General features: G+C 44.9%; 1 long non-coding RNA gene across 4 annotated transcripts in view; it reads right to left on the minus strand.

Annotated features, from left to right (window-relative positions):
* The window catches only part of LOC133367203 (uncharacterized), a 114,288-nt gene that overhangs the window by 59,817 nt on the left and 38,132 nt on the right, over positions 1-16,339 (minus strand). Inside the window, exon 4 of one of the 4 annotated variants that reach the window (XR_009758542.1) lies at positions 13,693-13,823. The exons of the other annotated variants lie outside the window; for them this stretch is intronic. This is a non-coding gene — a long non-coding RNA (uncharacterized LOC133367203). Of the gene's footprint in view, positions 1-13,692; positions 13,824-16,339 lie in introns of those variants that run through there. 4 annotated transcript variants of the gene reach the window in all.

Below are 16,339 nucleotides of genomic sequence, written 5' to 3' on the forward strand. Positions count from 1 at the left end.
AGTAATGGCAACAGCCAAGTTCTATGGCATCCCTAGCAACTCCACCACCACCTACCAGTCACAATTATGCTCCTGATGACGGCCACACATGGAAATCACCAATCAACAGGCAGTAATAGCATCACCATGATGATGTCATGGAAACCACCATATACTTAATGCACCAGCATTACTATCACAGAAGGAGCTCAAAGTGCTTCTCCCAACATAGGCACCTCCATAGTTCAATAGAGAGGACAGCAATAGCAACTGACAGCCGCAAGCTGCTGGCCTCCCTCAGAGGGGATTTTGAATCTCCTGGCCAAATCAGCTGGCTAATATAACCCTTTTTGACATAAGAATTGCCAGGAGATGAGAGAGGAAGAATTCTCATTCTGGTTACCACCGTCAGCCAACTCTATAACCCAGAAGCACCTGTCTGTAGAACCAATGGGCAATAGCCTGCCCCAAGCTTGAATTTTGCTGCAGTAACAAAGTTTCCACAGAAATAATGTGCACATAACTGTACATACCAAGTTGTACAGTATGCATGAGGGGAATAAGCACGTTGCAAGAGAGAGGGATGTGGTAGGAGGTCATTGACAAGGAAGACTGATAGCTTAGATGGAAAAGAGAGTCAGTGCATCCAGAATCCAGATCCCTCACTCCAGCAAGCAACACCTTAACCAGAGAGACTCATGATAAACCATTTATAGCAGGAGTGGGAAACCTGAGGGCCCAGTGTGGCCCTCCTAGTTTCTGTCTGGCCCTTGGGACTCTCCTCAGGCTACACCCCTTGCCAGCCCTGCTCCACACCCTCCTCAAGTGCATTTCCCTGGCTGAAGCGTGCCCTTGAACTGTGATGGTGCTTCTTGCTTGCCTGGATGGAGAGAGGTGGTGTGTATGTGTAGAAACTGCTAGCTTGTGCATGATTGGAATGTCACCTACCACACAAAGGCTCATTGCTCCATGCACTTTTGCCTTGCTCCATTCACTGCTGGAATGTGGCCCCTAGAAGGTTACCCTTAAGAAACTGATCCTTGAGCTGAAAAAGGCTCTCCATTCCTGCTTTAAAGTCTTCTGTTGACCTAACCTATGTCATGCCCCCATATCCCTGCCCCATTCATGTGACCCAGGAATCCAGCCAATATAGATCAGTACTGAAAGGCCTTATTTGGAGCCATAGCTCAGGGGAACCGCACAGATTTATCATCCAAGAGGTTCCAGCCCTGGTAATGGTCTCCATACAGAATGGGCTCGGATGAGCCAATCATCCACAACAAAACAGTATACTGTAATGTGACAATCACTTTGTGTTACTGGTACATGGACCAATGATGTTATCCAGGTAGCTGTATAACTCATTCATAGCCCAGGATGCTTAGCTCCCTTCATCCAGCCATAGCTCCTCTATGCTCAGTTTTTATTTCCAACGTCTGTCAGTTATTTCCCCAGCAAATCTCATTATCGCACACCCCCACCTCATGAGAGCAACGTGTCTTGATTTATCATAACTGCAATACTGGGGTGGGGGAAGTGTCAGGGGAGCAAAGAGCAGCTGGGATGCCCCCCTTCACCTCTAGACTCAGTGTTTTTCAACCAGGGTTCTATGGAGCTCTTGGGTTCTGCAAGCATCTCACAACTATGAGGGCTAGAAATATGAGGCTGTTTTTAAAACAAAGCTATGGATGCTAATGAGCAATTACATGGATTACAGCTAGTGTTTATAAAGAGAGATGCTTGGGATCCAGAAATCCTTTGATTCAATCCATTGTCCCAGCGTTAAGTTGCCTACTGAGGCTGTGCTTGTTGCATCCTGTGATCTCCACAGAATGAACAGAGCTGTATCAGAAGGCTACTTTACTCCCATCCAAAATGCTTTCTATTTTGAGGATCAGCAGGTCATGTGAGCATCTACCCCTCACCTCTTCACCCTCCTTACCTCTTCACTTTCTCCTCCCCACCTGCCCTCCCCCTTAGCTAGCTTCCACACATTTCTCAACACTCAGTAAGAATGTATTTGAAAGCTGCTTCAAGTCTCTGGATGAATTCCAGAAGAGACATGGAGATTTGCTGGCTGTGAGTAGCTCTGAAAGCGAAGGTGGGGGATGGGTGGGAGGAGGAGAGCAACAAGGTAAAGGAAGCCAAACCTCACTAAGGTAGTTTAAAGACCAGACAAAGATGGAGAGGAGGGGCCGCAGCTCAGTGATAGAGCACATGTTTTGCATGCAAAAGGCCCCAATTCTTCCAGGTAGGCTGAGAAGGACTTCAGTCTGGAAACCTGGAGAGCTGCTAGGGCTGGCCAAAGGCACTTTGGTGCTTGAAGTAAAGGACAAGGTGGTGCCTCCTCTCAATTCCATGTACAGAAGCCAGCCAGACTGGCAACTGATATCTTACTTTGACACTGGCAGCAACAGGCCAGCATCCTCCACTGTATCTGAGGCCAACAGGCTAGCTTAGGGGGTATAGGGCTAGCTGTGCATGGTACACAAAGCTCTATCCTGCAACACTTTGCAACTACTTCCTGTCCCACCTCCCAGCATCTACTGCCTGAAACAACTGCCTCACTCTGCCTAGTAGTAGGGCTGGCACTGAGAGCCATCACCAATCAGAAATGAGCAGGGTAGAGAACCTTTTCAACCTGGTGGGTTAGATCCTGAAGTCTCCCACTCCTCGTGGGTTTTGACAGGTGGATAGGGCTACCCATCTGTTAATCACCTATGTCACCATGACCACAGGTGATCCATTTTTCTTTTTCCAGCACAGCTTGAGTTTAAACTGCTCTGCAAAGGAGGATCCCAGCCAATCCAAGCAATGCTTGAAGTCACCACCAATCAGCTGGTGTCAAATGCAAACCCTGCTGGGCTTAGTTCCACATGGGAGCTCCCAATCAGAAAATCTGGAGTGTAGCCAATCCTAGTGGGGCTTGAAGCCATTGCAGATTAGCACAGACTTCAAGCTCTGCTTTTGGCAGGGATCAGCTCCGTTCAGGAGCTCAGATTAGGAGCTCCTGAGTGGAACCAATCCCAGTGGGGCTTGCATTTGGCATCAAATTTAAAAGGCACTGGATGCAAGTCCAGCTTGCCAAGAAACAATTAGGAGCACATTTTAATGCTCACGATTGCTTCTTTGCAGCCACAACTTTAACTGCACCACACCTCATGCCATATAAGATGTTAGGCATGGGATGGGTAGATGTGGCTTGGGGGAAAACAAAAAAGAAAGTGAAAAGAAAGCTGGGTTGCCAGAAAAAAGAAGACACAATGGCTCAGGAAAATGGAGTCACGGCAAACATGTCCTGCTATAGAGCTGGGCAGGCAGTGAACTGAGAGGAAGTGTTGCTCATCCCATCTCCTACTTGGGTGAGCCCTGCTTATTTGTATCTTCCTGCCCAGCAGAGCAAGTGGGAGAACACAATCCATTCATGGATCCTCTCCTTCCTGTAGGAAAATAGCCTCACGTGGGCCAAATAAAGACTACTGTCTGGCCTAATTAGGCCTACGGGCTGGAGGTTCCCCATCACTTGTACAGACAAAACAAATAGTTGGCCTCCGTAGAAGGCAGCTTAGTTCCTTTGTTCCTACGAGGGATGGCATCTTCAGTGCCAAGAAAAGACTAGGAATCTTCTAGAGATGTTAAATGTGGGAAAGCATTTTGGGCAAAAATAGTGCTTAGTTCCCAAAAAGTGAGAGAAGCCAGGGCTCTAGCATGCCTGGGCATTACACACCCAAATGCTAGATTGGTCTGAGGGAGGGAAGGAGTCCGTAACTATGCAGTGGGGAGGGGAGGCACTCTGTATACGCTTTACACTTTTCTTCATTAAAACTCCATATAAGTATGAATAATTTTTATTTCAGTCAACCAACCACAATACAGTATAAAAATATTAACATGAGACTGCTTGGTGACAGAGCTATGGCAGACATCAAAACAATACGATAAAATTAATTACAATTCACAGTCTTACAGGGTCTGGTCACAATGGCCACGTTCAGAAATTTGGCCACTTGAACGGTAATTGCCTTGTCAGAGCCCTCTAGAAAAACAGGCAGAAGAGACTCAGGGGAGCGGCCTGGAAGGGACACATAATAGGGTATAAAAGATCTTTTCTGGCCCCTTCATAATACCTACAATTAGACAGAACATGTAAAACAGACTCCACTCCAGCATTATCACAGGGGCAGCATCTATTATTTCTTGGAGTTTTATCGTATCTACCCTCCAAGAGTTTAGAAGGTAGGGCGTTGAATCGGGCAAGAGAAAATGCCCTCCTGTACTTAGGTACAGATAGCCAACTTAGAAAGAGCATCCCATCATTACAGGGGAAACCTGTTAGACCCAGTGATTGAGGGGAACAGGGGCCCGAAGCAGCTACAAGAAGCTCGTGGATGTCAATGTCCACTAGCCACTGTTTAATGATCGCCTTGGCCCTACCAAGTTCCATAGAGAGTAAGTCAGGAGGAGAAAGGCCAACTGAAACAACTTTATCCACCACCACCTTGGTCCAAGATGGTTTAAGAGGGTCTCTCATTACCTGAAACGTAAATGAGCTTTGAGCGAGCATAAGACAGCAGCATAGCCAGAATTGAATGACATAGATTCAAGCTAAGCATTTTAAAGAGTTAAGGCCAGCCTCCAAGTTAAGGGTAGCTCCAGAAACACATTTTGTGACACCAAAAATAGATCTGAGGAAGAAGGATTGAATTCCTTCGAGTGATCCTTTAAAGTAGGGATACCAAATTGGTGCCCCATAGAGTATCATCGGGACTATTTTGGTTCTTAAAACACGTACTGCTGCTGGCAAAAATTTCCCACCCTTTGTGAAAAAGAAGCGGGTCATTGCACCCAAGTTTTTCTCAGCTTTGGCCTTAACATATTTGCCATGGATTCTCCAGCTGACTGTTTCATGGAACCAGATACCCAGGAGTCAACCTGTTCGATTTTGTCGTTCCCCATGAACCAGGGGTACCTGACTTTTCTCCTGTAAAATACTATTACCTTAGATTTAGTATAGTTAATTGTAAGGTATGTATCTTTACAATATTCTACAAAGCCACTGAGTAGTCTCTTAAGACCCAGCAGGGTTTGGGAAATTAGAACCGCATTGTCTGCGTAAAGCAGAGTGAGTACTTTTGTATGCCCAATCTTTGGTGGATGGGATTGTATCGTTCCCAGGACAGAAGGAAGATCAGCCAAGTATAGGTTAAATAGGGTGGGGGCAAGAACACACCCTTGTCTGACACCTCATGAGGAGATCTCCTTCGAGAAGTGACCTCGATAGCTACATCGTACCTGAAAACTCCATATATAGTAGGACTGAACACATTGAAGAAAGGCTGCAAGGCTAGGCTCTCTCCAGCAGGATGAGTGGGGACTCAGTGCTGTTATTCACCGGGGAGGAAATCACTCTGCCCATGCTTAGAGGCACTTTTTTTTTACATTTCTCATCTTATAGGGCTGATCTTTGGTACTGAGAACAGGTTCAAATTAAGCCGTATCCCAACATCACCATGATACTGACTTCTGACTTCTCTGAAACAGAGATTGGCTAAAGCTCCCTTCTCATATGTTAATGTGCAAGATTGAACACATGAATCAGGTGGCCTGAATGCGGCTGTTGTGTTGGCAGCCTTAGATACATTTTTTCATACTTGAAGCAAAAAGTGAAAATTATTGGAGACCTTTCTTTTATTTTTTGTAAATGATACACTGAGATGGAGATTTCTCATTGAAATTTGCTGCCTGAAGCAGCTACTTTACATTGTTTCATGATAAGGTTCAGCCAGGGGGACTAAGGTGTTGGAGGATCATTGCCAGCCTTAGGGACAGAAAGCAGGCAAAAGTACATGTTACATTAAACATGTGCTTTCACAAGAGGATATATCCTTTTTTAAAACTGTAAATAGCAGCTGCTGTGGGGGCGGGCAGTCAGGTTTGGAACTGCAATGAGTGGTGGAGTAGGGAAAGAGTTTATCACTTTCCTCTCCTGGCACAGACCAATAAAAATCCTCCCTCTGAAGCTGCTATTTGCGGGGGGGGGGGTAAGTCCCATTGGCATCCCTGCGGAACTATGGCTAGAGAGATGAAGTAAGGATTCAAGCCCATCTCTGCTCTGGATTCATTGTGGACCCTCGGCTAAGTTACCCATCAGCTTAAGTTCCCTTTTTATCAAAGGGTGACCTAGCCATTCAGGGCTGTGCTGAGGTTAACAGCAATCAAGTGCTCTTCTAATTTTGCAGAGTTGTTATATACATATTAAAAGAACAGAAAAGGCAAAAAGGAGGTCTGTGAAGATTAACAGTGTTCCTTAATAGCACACACATGACCTGATATAACTTTCAGTGCTCCTCCACTATCATTCTGTTCTCACCCCACTTTATTGCTGTTACTTATTGGTCAATGCATGGCCTTCCTTCCTCTCTCTTGTCCCATAGATTTTTAGCCATTCAGGAACTGCAGAGCTCCTGCCCATGATCTGTACAATGTCCAGCATATGATTAGCACAAGCAGTAGCAGCCACTACTCCTGCCCTGATCTTTGCAGTGCCGCTTGTTGGAAGAGTCCAGAACTAAAATAGCATGGGTGACATTACTGCATGTCCCATTTGGTCGTATAAGAACTTGGAAGTGCAAACTTTCCCGCCTCCTGTTTGTAATATTTCTACGAAGCAGAGTCACTTTGCTCCCTTCTAAACCTTCCCCAAAAGCTTTAGGAAGCAGCCAGAGGCCCAATCAGCTCGCAGACAGTGGTTTGGCAAGCGTGAGGCCCAGGTCCACTTTCCCAGCATGCACTTCTTCCTCCCATGGGCTCTCACCTTAAGCAAAACAATGCCCTAATGGAAAGCAAACCTCTCCAGGCTTACAGACTTGGTGGAGGGAAGTTCCGGAGCAGCTGTCATTGAATTTGTGGGAGGGGAGGGGAGGGTGGAATTTGCCTTGGTTTGGGAAGGAGGAGGCTCCTGGAGACAGGGCTGGCTATGAATTCTGGGAATGTTTATGCAGCTGCAGTCTATTAAGGAGGAGGGATCCTTTCCTTTTATTAATCCCAGCCTTACAGCTCAAAAGGAGTTGGAGTCTCCCAAAGGCAGGCGTGTGTGCGCTTGCTCACCCATGTGTGCAAATAGGTGCATAGTGACTTCAAGGATATCTCTGGGACACATTTCATTTGTTAATACTTCCACCTTGATCTGCAGCTAGCAGAGCATAATTTCTCAAATGAGAGGCACCAGGGCTCAAATCTTTTAACAAGACATCCGGATGGACTAGTTCGATGATTTAATAGGAAGGGAAGGCATCTTGCATGTGCTAAGCCCAGAGGCATTATTATTATTTCACATGCCAATGTGTGCATTTAAAAAACTAATTAAGGTATCTGGATTAAACTGAAATGAAGCCATAAGCCCAAAATGGCTTTCTTTCACCACTGGGCAATTAGGAACAGCCATGTGGACCTAGGTCAAGGAGAAAAGACTTTGAGCCGCAGCACTTCTTATTTCAGGCAATAACCTCTGTGTATTCCCGTACAAATGTCAGAACGAAAAGCATCCATACCTCCCAATAGGCTCACACAATGTGTTTCAGCTTCAAAGCCAGCACAAGAGTTCTACACTTGCGCAGTTCAGGCTATTCACAAGCAGCAGTTAGCTGAGATGTGCCCCAGACGTGCCTGCAGTCAAAGTCCAAGCAGCAGGTTGCAGGGACCCTCCTTGCCTCGCCTGCTGCCGGGGCACGCCCTTTCCAGATGCCTCAGCAGGGATTAAGTCTCGCACACTGCTGCCTTTACATCCCTCTGCCTTTCCACGTGGAGCTCAGCTGATATACAAACGCAATCCCTCTCTCTCTCATCTTTCAGCCCTTGTAGGGCATAGAGGTCTTTTAATGACAGGCTACGTAAAGAGTAGGTCTGTGGGTATTCCACAGTTCAGTCATAGAATGTTAGTGCAGAATACAGAATTCAGCATCCTGAGAAGCCTGAGGTCAGACTAGATGGAACTCAGGAGATCCATGATACTGATCTCCTGCATATTTTTTAAAAAAATTGAATAGCAACCATTTGAGTTTGAAATTCAGATCAGACCCTTCCCCTCCATGCCATTTTTCAGATGAAAACTGTAGAGTACCTGGTTGTTTCCTTCAGTGGGGCAAATGGCAGCTAAGGCTGCACACTTTTCATTGGGAAAATGGTGCGGGGGAAAGGATTGCATTCCTTTTCTGACAGTGCCTCAGTCCTGATCTGAATCTGTAACCCCCAGCTATTAATCAATTTTTAAAAAGTTCACATATCTCCTGCATTTATGCTTACTTGCATGCTTTGATTTTTCATTATTATTATTCAAACAAACCTAGGTCTCTAGCCCATATGGTAGGGACCTGTAGCCCTCCAAATGCTGCTGGTCTCTACCTCCTGTCATCCACAGCCAACATGGCTAATGGTCAGAGAGGATGGAAGCTGTAGTCCAGCAACATTTGGAGGGCCACAAGTTCCCCATCCTTGCCTTATGGCAGTGGTTCCCAACCTGGGGGCTGTGACCCCTAGGGGGGCCGCGAAGTAATCCAAAGGGGGCTGCGAACAGTAAATATATTTTTTTTAAAAAAGTCTTCACTACAAGGACTCTGTCTGCTCTCCACTGCCACTGGAGATGGCACCTCCCCCTTGCTCCAAACGAGAGGGGAGGACTTTGCTGAAGCACCAGAGCATCTTTCAGGCACGCCAAGGGCAGGCATCTGCCTATACCATGCATGGCAGATGCCAAAGAAGGCTGAGGGAGGTGCTACCAGGAAGAAGAGGGGATTACTATCCCAACTCCCATCTCCTTGCACTGCCACTGCTGATGACACCCTTACTCAGAATGAGAGGAGAGGGCTTTTAGAAAATTTAGAAAATGGTGCATGGCAAGATCACATCTCCAAATATCCCTTTCCATAAAAGCTCCCTGCAGACAGGGAGGTGTTGCTTTCTTTCCTTAATACAAAGGTTCATCAAATTGGTATCCCCCTCCACATAGTCTGAAGATGTACAGTCCTGTCTCCCAACACCAGTGAGTTACAGTGTTGGACCAAGATCCAGGTTCAAATCCCCAACCAAGCCATGAAGCCCACTGGGTGACCTTGGGGCAGACACAGTCTCTCAGCCTGACCTATCTCACAGGGTCGGTGTAAGGATAAAATGGAGGGGGGGGGGGCTATGTGGAGCACCTTGAACAACTTGGAGAAAAGTTGGGATACTGTATAAATGTAATAAATAAATAAATAAATAAATAAATAAATACATTTCAGCTGCAGTATGTGGACCCCAGCCTCAGTCAACCTGCTGAGCTGCTGCTGCTGCAGCTTATTATTATTATTAATGATGATAATGATAATAAAAGGCACAGCAATGTAGTAGTGGTGGGGATGCGGGATTGTGACGACAAAAGGGTGGATAGATTGAGGAGGGGGGCTAGTGCTTTTAGGCCTTGGGATGATGATGCGCTTGGGGAATGAGAATGGAGCAGAACACAGATCAACGCACACAAACACACCTGCCCTTCCTGCAAGCATCGGGCAGGTGGGAGGGGGGACACCTTGAACTGCCACAGCATCTTGGAGAGAGAGATTAGGGGGGCGGAGTGTAGGCAGAAGAAAGTGGGATGCTGACACACACATTTAGCCTCAGAGATGGGAGGGCGAGCATGTCCTGAGCTTCCTCACTGCTGCTTGGCTCCGTCTGGGTCAAAGACAAGATCTGGGCGGCCTCGCAAATAAGACTAATTTTTACAAGGAGATGGCAATGAATCAGAAGCCAAGAAAGGCAGGCAATCTGGCTGCCAGGAAGGAAGAGGGAAAGCAGCCTTTCCTTGCAGCCTTGCTTCTTTTTGCTTCACAAAAAGCCCTCTCCTCTCATTCTGAGTAAGGGTGTCATTAGCAGTGGCAGTGCGAGGAGACAGGAGTCAGTGACAGCAATCCCCTCTTCTTCCTGGTAGCTCCATCCTCAGCCTCCTTTGGTGTCTGCCATGTGTTTTATAGGCAGATGCCTGCCCTCAGCACACCTGAAAGACACTCTGGCGCTTCAGCAAAAGCCCTCCCCTCTCGTTTGGAGCAAGGGGGAGGTGTCGTCTGCAGCGGCAGTGGGGAGCAGGCAGTGTCCAGGGGGTGAAGACTTTTTTCAAAAAATTAACAAATAATTCATTTCTTTATTGTTTGCAGGCCCCTAGGGGTCACAGCCCCCAGGCTGGGAATTACTGCCTCAGGATATCTTTGAACTATTGTGATGGAGCTGTTAACCAGCTAATGTACTTCACTCAAGCTGTGGTTTCATCTCAGAAGCCTATCAACTTTACTCTGGTATCTTTTGGTTAATAAAGCCCCTCTATAAACCTAAACGTGCAATTATTCTATCAGTGTAATGACCTAGAACAGGCAGGCCATTTCACTATTAAATACCAACCCAAAACACCTTGTTCGAATTCAGACTTTCCTATTTTAATAAGTGCCTTGTGGGTAGAGACACTGCCATAAAGTGCAAAGAAGCACACCCACCATGCTGTACTTAGCTGTATAAATTCCTTCTTCACTATAAACATGATTGAATAAACTGCCCTGAGTAAGCACGTTTTGCAAGAATGTCCCCCCAATGCTTTTATAGACACAGGACACTGAGAAGGAGAAGGGAAGACACTTAATAAAAGCAGGTGAAGAGTGAAAACTTGAATTGTGCAATACAGCCAAGAGAATTCATATGGGAGCCAACAACGGAAGCTAGAAATGGTGGTTTGCATCACTTTCAGCAAGAATAATTGCTCAGAAATGGCCAAGGGGCAAACTGGGAATAGGAAATGCATGATAGGACCACAGGTATTATAACATTTCTCTCTTTTCCAGGTAAAAAGTTTTTTTTTCTTATATGTGAAGAAACTGGTTTCTCCAGACAGAGGGCCTTCTCTGTTTCAATTATAAAACTTCCTAATTTCCATGACTACAGATGTTGACTCTTCACCATATTCTTTGACAACTATAATCCTGTGCACCCTTACACAGGAATAAGCTCCACTGAACTCAGAGAGACTCAATTGCTCTGGGATAAGCATGCATAGGATTAGGCTGTAAAATATATTGAATATTTGTTTAATAAAAGCTGTTTGGTCTTCAGTCAGCTGCAGTGCAAACTGCAGTTCCAATAATGGGCTAAATGATCTTAAAAAGAGCAGTTACCAATTCAACTGCTAGTGTGAGCTAGACGTCCCATCAAAGAAAGGGACAGAAGCTTGATTTACTACTACTACTACTACTTATACTATTATTATTATTGATAACAATAACAACAATAATTCAGAAATGTAAAATCATACCTTGTATGATTCTTTTCCTTGATCCTCTTTTCCCCCTCTTTATTGATCAGATGTTTCCAGTAATAAAGTTCAGACTAAGCAAACACTTTCATTCTAATGTTGCAAACTGTTAGCCTGAACGGTAAGAGATTGAATATTCCTCCCAAAAGAGAAGTTTAAATCAAGCTTGTTTTCACCCTGGAAATTTGCTAGATCCAATTAGCAAAGACAAGATTATTTATCCCCTTCCCACCTCAAATTGTATTTATGTATTATTATACCCCACCTTTCCTCCAAGGAGCTCAATGTGGCGTACAATGGTTGTCCCCCTCTCAATGTTATCCTCACAACAATCCAGTGAGGTAAGTTAGGCTGAGAGACAGTGACTGGCCCAAAGTCACCCAGTCAGCTTGTTGGCCAAGCGGGAATTTGAACCCTGGTTTCCCAGCTCTCAGTGCAACACTCTAACCAATACACCACATTGGCTCAGAGTGGCTTGTCCAGCTTCCTGCATCTCTACATTTTCAGAATTTATGCTAATGATACAAAGGGGGGTAAACTTTAAAGCCTGCCTGAGTCTCATCCTTCTTAGCTCATTAACTCCTGTCAGACAGACACGAGGTGCGAGAGGCAGTAGACATAATGGCAAGTAGATTTGAGGGTCCCTGCTCTGGAGTGACTTGGAGGAGCACAGACTGCAATAGCCTCTAAGCCCTATTCAGTGGTTCAAGAACATTCAAGGGCATAATTTCATAAAGTGTGTAGTGAACGGAGGGGGGTACACACTAGCCTGGTCCCCAGTATCTCAATCCACTCCACCACTAACATTCTTGTGTATGAAGCGGACTAGCAAGTGTGTGTTGGCTGAGTGTGCTTAAAAGCCTCCCCATGACCGTAGGGAAACACAGGGTTTGGGGTGGGGGAGGGGGCATTGCTTGTATGTACAGCCAATTATGCTTATAAACCCCCTTCAGATTTTTCTGCTCAATGCAGGGAGATCCAGTGTACAGCAGGCGGGGACCAAGAGATATTGTAGGTATTGGTCTGAACATACTGAGTTACAATTCTCAGAGTGGTTTAACAATCTCTCTCTCTTCCCAAGGGACTCTGCGAGTTAAAGCTCTGTGTGGGGAATAGAGGTCACAACAATTCTCAACACCCTTAATAAACTGCATTTCCTGGATTCTTTGGGGAAAGCCCTGACTGTTTAAAGTGGCATGATACTACTTTAAATGTGTAGTGCAGATGGGCCATATGGTTCATGGATCTCAGAAAATCTGTGACTAATCTCCCAATGTTTATTTTTACTAAATGCAGCTTGTGGGATAGAGTGAAGCCACTAATTTGGAGAAATGGTTTTTAGGGTGTTTAACTTTTTCTCCTACCTCATTTTCCTAATCCCCCAATTCCTGCTGTTTGCTCCATGGGGGAAAATACAGATATGACACAGGCACCTATACCTCTCTTCACACAAAGCAAAGAGCAGCTTGAGGGAGATAAGGTAGATTAGGATATGGGCAGAAAGGGTTAAATGCCTCCAGCTGCCCCAATTAAATTAGCACCCTTCTCTCTTTGACCAGAGTCAGTGTGGTGTAGTGGTTAAGGTGTTGGACTATGACCTGGGAGACCAGGGTTCGAATCCCCACACAGCCATGAAGCTCACTGGTTAACTTTGGGCCAGTCACTGCCTCTCAGCCTCAGAGGAAGGGGATGGTAAACCACCTCTGAATACCGCTTACCATGAAAACCCTATTCATAGGGTCGACATAAGTCGGAATCGACTTGAAAGCAGTCCATTTCCATTTTTCTCTCTCTTTGCCAGTATTTAGTAAAAAAGAAAAAAGCAGCATCTAAGGAAAGAACAAGTCCCAGATATATTAATTATATGAAAGTAACGACAGGACCTTGTTAAGAACCTAGACATAGGGAAAAAGCGGAGAATAAAGAAGTATTGCTGAACTTGAGGAAAGAATCTGCAATATTAGCAAGAGAAAGTGATGCTGGACAGGGCTGAGAAAAAGGAGGGGAAACTTGTAGCTCAGTTTTGGCAGAGGTAAGTTTGAGACAATGGGCACTCATCCAATGAGAGATATCAGAGCTTGCGGAAAGTGATGAAGGGTGAAGAATGCAGAGTTGTAGGTCCTTGGCATAAAGGTGGCACTGAAGACCAAATGAATGGATAATGGAACCAAGAGGGAGAGTATAAAGGAGAGCGATCCCTGAGCAACTCCTACAGAAGGGAAAAAATGTGAAGAAATAGGAGCAAATTTCGCTAAGGAAATAGGAGCAAACTTTACAAACCATTGAGAAAGATATGATGGAAACCATGACAAAACACTACTCCCCAAAACCAAAATAATTGATTGACGAAAGGAGAAGCAAGCGGTGGGATTTATTAAAGGCTCAAGAGAAACAAAAAAGAAGTAGCATGGAGAAAAGATCCTTAGATTTTGCTGTAAGACGTTCATCGGAAGTATACATTGTTACGATCATGTGCACTTTGCCCCGTTGAGGTAGATCACTCTTGCTCCCATTTCAACTGTGAGAAACAGAGTCAAAGCGTGAGTTTGACTTGCCCACGGCCACACAAAGAAGCCAAAACAGAGATGAAATTTGAACTCAGCTCCTGAAGACAAGTCCAGCTCTTCCACCTACTCAACAGCACTGGCTCCATAGTAGCCAGAAGCAGCAGCTGCTTCTTTGTTCTCAGTCCATCAGTCAGGATTTAATGTGGCAGAGGGCAGAAAAGGTGTCTCTGTCGCTCAGAGCCTTGGCAATAATTAGAGAGGTGCTGGGGAAAAGCACTTCCTCTCCAGTTATCTCCCATAATGGTCAAAGAATTAATGGCTGAGGATGGCCCCAGGGAAGACTCACCTTGAACACACACATATTTCAAAGCAATGTTCAGCACCTCAATCTCCACACGCACCCACACAACACTAAACCATTCATCTAGGGCCAAACAACGTGTGATACTACACACCTCACTTGTGGCTGCATGAAATAGCAGCAGCTCCCTGATCAGGATTGGGGCACAGTATGTGGGGAGGAGGTTTAACCCTTTTCTTCCACATCACATTCCTGACAACTGCCCACCTAATGAAGCTGTTGTTTGACATGCGGAGAAAGGTAACCTTGGGAATCTGGAGAGAGCTCTGATTTAGGGGAGCCAATTCTATATGGTCCGTACTGCTGACCTTTTGCAGGTAACACTAGGTTGTTTTGATAGGTGGAACTACAGAAGGTGGTACTGGTGTTCAGGCAGCACAGGGCACATCCACACCTGAGAGGATGGTCATAGAGCTAAATCTACATCTCTTCAGTATGCACTTGTCTGCTGCCTACCTTTATGGCCTATAAAGGTAATGATGACCCCAGAAGAGATCATACTATACTTGTACAGTCCAAGGACTAGCACAGGACTAGAAACTTGTTCCATTTTCTTCCAAAACAGAAGCTCAATCAGCAGCATTTTGGCTTCAATATTTAGCATTTATATATTTATACTATACATACAAGCTTTTGCCTCAGTACATCTGCTGTTTCTTTCTTGTTAAAAAAAAATTATATAGTGCATTTTCCATGTTTGTTTTTATACCGCTCTTCAGCTATATTCCCAGGGTGATTTAACACAACTAAAATGTATATACAAAATAATATAAAATAAGTAAAAGCCACAAAATCATAACTGTAGCATAAAACAGGATTAAAATTGCATCTAAAAAGCTCAAGAAAGTAAGAAAGAACTTTGACTTATTATGAAGAACAATAATTATTCAAAGGGCTCCACACACCAGCTGTGTTCAGGCGCTGGTCTGAACACATGAGGTACAGTATTAAAACATGTTGAGTGCCAAAGGCTGAAGAAGGTTTTTAGGAGCATCCTGTTGAACATGCTTAGAAAGCTCCTACAAGTAGGAATCCTGTCTATTCAAATGAACCCTTTTAGAAATCCTCTTTACTAAGCAGTCCATACACTCAGCATGTTGTGGATGGGGTCGGTATGAGTGCCCATATCCCTGTTTTAAGACCTCACATGCTCAGGCAAATGCCTGAACACAGCTATACTCTCTCACAAATCAGTTCAACACCCTTTAAAGGTATTATCTTCATTTTGTAGTGTTTTTGGGGCAGGGGGGAATTACGGGTGAGAGAATAAGCTAACCAGTAGTAGTGCAAATTTACAAAATGCTTGATGTAAATGTACATGTTTTTTAAATTGCAGCTACCTCTAGGGTGGCTCACTACAGCTGTTTAATAGCTGATTATGCCACTGCTGTACAGTCCCATTATGGGAGGGATTGGACAGTCCATTGAAACTCCAGGAGCAATTTAGGAGAAACAATTATAATGACTTGTCTGGCATTTGTCCAAGACATCCTGAAAGCCAACAAAAATGTCAGGGGGTGGTTAATGAATTCAGATGATTAGGACCATGGCTCTGTGCCTCACCCTAATGATATTCAGCTTAACAAATCACTGGATGCATCTCTGGATGCAAGTGTTTGGTGCCATCAATAATAAACAGAGTATTTTTTTCTCTCTCCATTGCCCCCAGACCCCCATATTTTGCCTTACTGTCATTTAGAACATCTTTTTGTCTCCATTTGTTTCTGTATACTCCACATGGCCATAAAACAAGTTGAAAACAACACAGAATATTTTAAAAACACACGATGCCAAACACAAGGTGGGTCATTCATAAATTCTAACTGAAAACCAGGAGAAACCTATTCAGTAATTAAAGCTGTATAATTCTGAAATAGTCTCTTTGGAACAGCCTTCTTGGTACCCTCCATATGTTGCTGGACTCTAGCTCCCAACAGCCCCAGGCAGCACACCAATGGACAGGGATGATGGGAGTTGTACTGCAGCAACATCTGGAGGGCACTAGGTTGAGGAAGGCTAATCTGGAAGAGCTGTGGAAGCAAAGCATCTCAGTGGACTCATGACAAACCCCTCTGGATGCTGCTGGACTACATCCCTGACTATTGGCCATGCTGGCTGGGGCTGATAGCAGTTGGAGTCTAAAAAAATCCAGAGGGCCACAGATTC

Source organism: Rhineura floridana, chromosome 11 (genome assembly GCF_030035675.1).
Source record: "Rhineura floridana isolate rRhiFlo1 chromosome 11, rRhiFlo1.hap2, whole genome shotgun sequence".
NCBI classification, from domain to species: domain Eukaryota; kingdom Metazoa; phylum Chordata; class Lepidosauria; order Squamata; family Rhineuridae; genus Rhineura; species Rhineura floridana.